General features: G+C 44.3%; 1 pseudogene; it reads right to left on the bottom strand.

The window, feature by feature from the left end:
• Positions 1–483: 483 nt before the first annotated feature.
• LOC123131334 (tryptophan decarboxylase 1-like) lies at positions 484–2,021 on the bottom strand (annotated as a pseudogene).
• Positions 2,022–6,029: the final 4,008 nt, after the last annotated feature.

The raw sequence follows: 6,029 nt of genomic DNA, 5'->3' as shown, positions 1-6,029 counted from the left end.
AAAAATATTCAGATGTTTTTATTTTTTTTTTACTATTTTTTATTTTACTATTGATGAGGGAGCATATGAGCTCGGGATCAAAAGACCACTTTCGTTTATCGTAATGCATTAATTGCTAAATATGGATTTTAAAATAGAATCATTTATCTCCAAATCCAGTTAACAACTTGTATTTCAGGCCATCAAAATAATATCCATTCTATTATGTTTCGATGATTGTTTTGCTTTGTTGTCACCAATTACTAGTTAGGTTCTAATAGGGTGGCTACTACGTTAATAGTGAATGACTACCATGTTAATAGTGTGTAGTTATTGGATAAGAATATGTTGATTGGCATTGTAATTTTATGCAGAGCGGGAGAGTATTCAAGTGTTACCAACAAACATGAGAAAGTATGTAAACAAAGAAGAGAAAGTATCACGCAATTACTTTGATGGAGAATGACAGTCGGTAACCTGCATGTCTTATGCATTTATGTCCACCTAATCCAAGATACTGCTGGCCGTCATCTTGATGAGGTCCCATGCGTTTCTCACATGCCTCTCCTCCTGCAAGGATGACCCCACGGCAAACCGGAGGACGAACCTGTCGCCAACCACCGTGTGTGCAAGATAAGCCTTGCCGGTCTTGTTCACATTCTCCATGAGCACACGGTTGGCCCCATCGGCATCCTCTTCCGTCATGGCACCACTCGCCTTGATTCTGAAGCACACAAGTGCGAAGTTCCTCGGTACGACCACCTCAAACCTATCGTCGGAACACACGATATCTTCAAACATCTTGGCCATGGCGACGTCTTTGCGAATGTGCTCTTGCAGCTTTGACGTGCCATAGGTGCGCATGACCATCCAGAGCTTGAGCCCACGAAAGCGGCGACCGACGTCGACTTGCATGTCCTTGAGATTGGTAACCTCGCCCGAGTCAGTAGCATCGTTCTTGAGGTACTCTGGGTTTGTCTCCAGTGAGCCACTCAGGCGGTGAGTATCGCGAACGTACAGACAGGTGCAGTCTAGGCACGTGAGGAGCCATTTGTGTGGGCTCATGCTAATGGAGTCCACACGCTCGACGCCATCAAGATGGTGGCGGAACTCCGGGCAGATGCACGCACTGCCAGCATAGGCAGCGTCGACATGGACCCACACATTGAACATGGTAGCAATATAAGCGATGGCGCCCACCGGGTCGACTGCGTTTGAAGATGTGGTGCCCACCGTGGCACATACATATGTTGGCACAAAGCCGGTGTATCTGCCAGCTTGCATGGTCTTGAGAAGCTTGACTGGGTCGAGTCCATATTGGTCTCCGGCCCGGTGGGGATGGAGCGGAAGTTAGCGGGGTCGAAGCCTGCGAGACGACATACCTTGAAGAAAGTGGAGTGAGTCTGGTCAGTAGCATACACAACCAGTCGCGGCAAGTCGGACACGCCAACCGAACCACACCTATGCAGTGCGGCGTCACGGGCGGCGACAAGCGTGACAAGCATTGCCTCGCTCGTGGTGCCAAGGATGACGCCACCGCCGGTGCCACGGCCAGTGCTGGTGCAGTTCATGAAGGTGGTGGGCAGGCGTACGAGTTGTGCAAGCCAATCGAGCGCGAGGACCTCCATCTCGGTGGCCACTGGAGAGGCCTGCCATGTGAACCCGACAGTGTTCATGGCAGAGGCGATGAGATCGCCGGCAATGGCAGCGGCGCTGTTGGTGGAGGGGAAGAAGGCGAAAATGTTCGGGCTAGCCCAGTGCGTCATGCCAGGGACGACGGAGGCCCTGAGCTCCTTCATGGTGTCAACGAACGGTGCTGAGTCGATCGGCGGAGACGAGCTGAGCTCATCCTGTAGGTATCCTGGCTTCACGTCAAGGAGAACTGGCATGGACTCGATGTTGGTGTAGTAGTCGGAGATGAAGTCAACGGCCTTGTGGAGGTATGCGCGGACGTCTTCAGGGTTGAGCGGCTGGAATTCGGCTTTTCCCTCGGCCTCGGGGATGGCGGTGCAGGACGCATGGTTGGTGCCCAAGCTACCCATATCTATCTTTTAAGTTCGATGTCTAACCTGAGGTGGAAGGCCTAACTTGCTAGGAGGAGAGTTGAGTTAGGTCTAGCCGCTGGCCGAAGAGCATGAAGAGGCAGTTGAGAGCTCTAGTTGCTTGGCTAATTTGACGAGGAGATACTGGAGTTGCCACAGGTATATATAGGGATATGTACTGGAGTTTCTTGTGAGCTAGGGATCGAGTAAGATCTCCCGAGAATGGACCCAATTAATTAACTTACGCTCGATGCATATGCAACTTTTTGTGAAGCTGCGTCGTTCCTGTGGCACCTGCTCAAAAAACTCATAGTTTACTTGTTGGGCGGCTACAAGCTCCATATAGTATACACTTGCAAGTTGCCACCAAGAATAGTATCAAAATATTGTATGTACTCCTTCCCGTCCGTCTGTATATAAGTTTTATCCGAAGTCAAACTATCTCTACTTTGATCAAACTTATAGAAAAAATATCAACATTCACAATGCCAAATCAATATTTTTATATTCATTACGAAATGTAGTTTCATGTTGGTATTGTAGATGTTGATATGAAGTTTGTCTTGAGGCAAATCTAATACGCAAAGTAAAAAGGACCAGCGGAAGTATATGGAAATACAAAATTGATTTCCCCCTCAACTTCTTTTGCATGCAGTTGAACTACTATGTAGGTTCTGATGTGAAAATTCGAATATTCGGGTGCAGCGAGAAACAAAGTTTGCGTGCAGACCTCATCCTAATTCTACCAACAAATATTACCTCTGTAACAAACTGACTGCACATGTACTTTTCTCTTTCGAAAAGAGGTATATGACATACTCTCTCCCGTCCTTTTTAGTCTGCATATTAGTTTTGTCAAAGTCAAAGTATCTTTATTTTGACCAAGAAAAAAATCAATATTCACAATGGCAAATCAATATTGTTAGATTCATTGTGAATGTAGTTTCATAGTATATATTTTGCCTTGTAGATGTTGATATTTTTAAATATAAGTTTGGTCAAACTCTGTGAAGTTTGACTTGACAAAAATCTAATATGCAGAGTAAAAAAGACCGGAGAGAGTACTATATTATTAGGTTCTTTGTAAGAGCAAGTGGTTTGTGTGGTTCTTTACCCATCTTTGTATGGTTCTTTACCTGCGTGTACGGTACAAATTGAACCATCTGTATGGTTCTTTACCTGCGTGTATGGTACAAATTGAACCGTTTGTATGGTTCTTTACCCATCTTTTTTGGTCGGTTTATGATGGGCCATTAATAATTTGACAATATATGCATGCATTGTACTTGGTACTGAAATAACTTTGGTAATACTCCCTGATTCCAAAATAATTGAAGGTGTAGGTTTATCCTAAGTATATCATCAGAGTTTAAGTCATAAACCTGACATTGATGCTCGCATTATTTCTGAATTTATTTCAGCCATTAGGCGATGTTCGTCAAGTGGGAGGAGACATTCCCGTCGACTGCGAGACGCCGGTGGTGACTTCATAAAATCGCAAAATGCTATGCCGGCTCAGTCTCTCGGAGGTGCCTACAGGACAAGGGTGTGCGTGTGTGCCTTCATAGGGTTGATTGTATGCTTGCGTATGTAAGCGACTTCGATTGTACTATGTTCAAAAATACAATTTGCCGATGCAACCAAAAGTATCTTAAAATTCTCATGTTTTTGTTTTCCTCACAATTTTAAAAGTTGTGGCATCCAAATATTTCTATCCATATGTTCCTATAGATTTTGTACGTGCCATGTTATTAGTTATCTTGGATTATCTTATGTGTTATTCTTTTTCCAGCCTCCACAGAGCGAAGTCTTCATTTCAGATGGAAATTCATTATAGGCTGGGCGAGAACCCAACATTGTCTAGGTGGTAAGTGAAAGCAGTTGTAAACAAAAGGTGAATGCAGTTGTAAAAAAAAAGTGAAAGCAGTTGCCCTCCTAGTCCACCAAGAATTAAACATTGAATCTTTTTTTTTCGTCAAAGCATTTTTTCAAAAACCTCAAATCTTTTTTAACCAAGTCTGGCACATCAAACTGTTATTATTCCGTAGTGGTAGTAAACTTATATGTTTGATAGAAAAGACAACATTCGTGATTTTGTCAATCTTGCGAATCCAGATTTCGCTAAATATGGATGGGCATGCGGTGTTGTTCATGGAATTGGCATTTCAAAAATATAATTAAATATGCACATTCGTGGAAAAAAAAGAAATAGGATGACCTAAGGTCTGATTTCCACTGAGGGGGCACCATACGTAGAAACTTGCAAATTCTGCTCACCTTCCATCACCTATGGAAGATACTCGATCGACCGACCCATCACGATTGACCGATTAGGCCCTCTTTGGAGTGGTGTGTGGGGGCTTTCTAGGTGTGCCGCTCAGCGGTTGTGAGGGTTTTAGCCCGGTTCTCCATAATTAACTGGGCAATCTGGTTTTCGCTCGGTTTTCCCTAATTAACCGAGCAACTCTCTTCTGCTTAATTAATCGATGAGGCAAAACTTTTGCCTCCGTTTCGAAAAAAGAAAAAAAATTAAGTGGCCGGAGCCAGTGCAGTGACAGAGCACGAACGTACTACCGGCCTTGAATAGCCGGTGAAACGAGTTCAATCCATCAGACAAATCGGCTTAATGAGATTTGTGTTCTAACTTCTAAGTCAATGGGACAATGGGAATCAAAGATGACTTGCCTTTCCATAGACGAGCCTAAAAGGAAACATTCCATAGGGGTTTGTATGTTGTTCCGCAAGCCCACAATGTATCGTGCAACTTCATTTCCTGATTTCTAGATTATTTTTTTATGATTTAGACAGCTGATTTGTCAAGGTTGCTTGATTTCCCTGTTTGACAACTCAACTTTATCATTTGTTGGGGATGATATGGAGTTATAACCCCACAGTTATGTACTTTATATTTTGCTAGAGAATTATTTAAGTGAACTCCACCCTCACTGATCGCCACCCTAGGTATCCCAAATATTGGACAAATAAATGTTCTAAATAAGTTAGAAACTAATTTAGTATCAGCATGGACCATGGGTATAACTTTTTTTCATAAATAGTTTAGATTGCTTACTGCATGTTTCACGTGGTCGGTGGGTATAACTTTAACCCATTTAGAAACATAATCAACTGTTACGATAACATGCTTTGTAGAGTGGTCCAATCTAGTCTATCCCCCACAAATGAGACATTTCAATTTCAAAATTACTATGCCAAATTGCTGATGCATCTTATGCCTCCAGGACATATTACCAAATCATGGATCGCAAGCTCTTTTGGGGGCAAAAAGGATCAGATCTACTAAAAAATTCACCAGAGGTACAAACCACCTCAAACGTAATAAAACTTACACCAAGGTCCATGGACCACCAAACAACCATTGTCTTTGCCAGAATGAGCCACCGACGCGCCGCTGTCACCGCCCCATACCGGGTCCGGTCTGACCTTGTCAATGACAGTCAGAAGTCTTCATTCATGTGCCCCTAAGGACCAGCACCCCGGAGCCGCAGTCATCGTCGTCGAATCCTTAAATCGTTCTGAAGAACCTGCCACCCCATCTCGTCATTGCGTACGCAAGGCGAGAAAATCTAACCGTGTCGCCCCGAGGAGCTAGCAGGAATCTACGCCAAAGCTCTTTCTAATCCACAACAACAGATGAACTTGAGGAGGATCAAAGCCCGGAAAATTGACTCGAAGAAGAAGTGATGCCATCCATTCGAGCGCCGCTCTTCCGAGGAAGAAAACCTACCTATCTACTCACCAGACCGAGCCACCAGTGTTCCCTCCCATCACCAGCCACCAGAGGGGCAGACAGGGGGATTGCATGCTTAAGACAACTCTGAACATCTTTGAAAGTTAGGCGAATAGAATCATGCTCAGAGGATTTTGCTCGAGTCTTTGCAGTACTTAGGGCATCTCCAAAGAGGACTCTCAAACCGCCCGCAATCGTCCGGACCGTGCGGTCCGGACATGTTTAGCCATCCAACACAGTTATGTATCGGTCCACCGAGT

This window comes from Triticum aestivum, chromosome 6A (assembly GCF_018294505.1).
Source record: "Triticum aestivum cultivar Chinese Spring chromosome 6A, IWGSC CS RefSeq v2.1, whole genome shotgun sequence".
Classification (NCBI taxonomy): Eukaryota; Viridiplantae; Streptophyta; class Magnoliopsida; order Poales; family Poaceae; genus Triticum; species Triticum aestivum.
The sequence above is the reverse complement of the archived record's forward strand: the minus strand, read 5'-3'. Positions and strand labels throughout refer to the sequence as shown.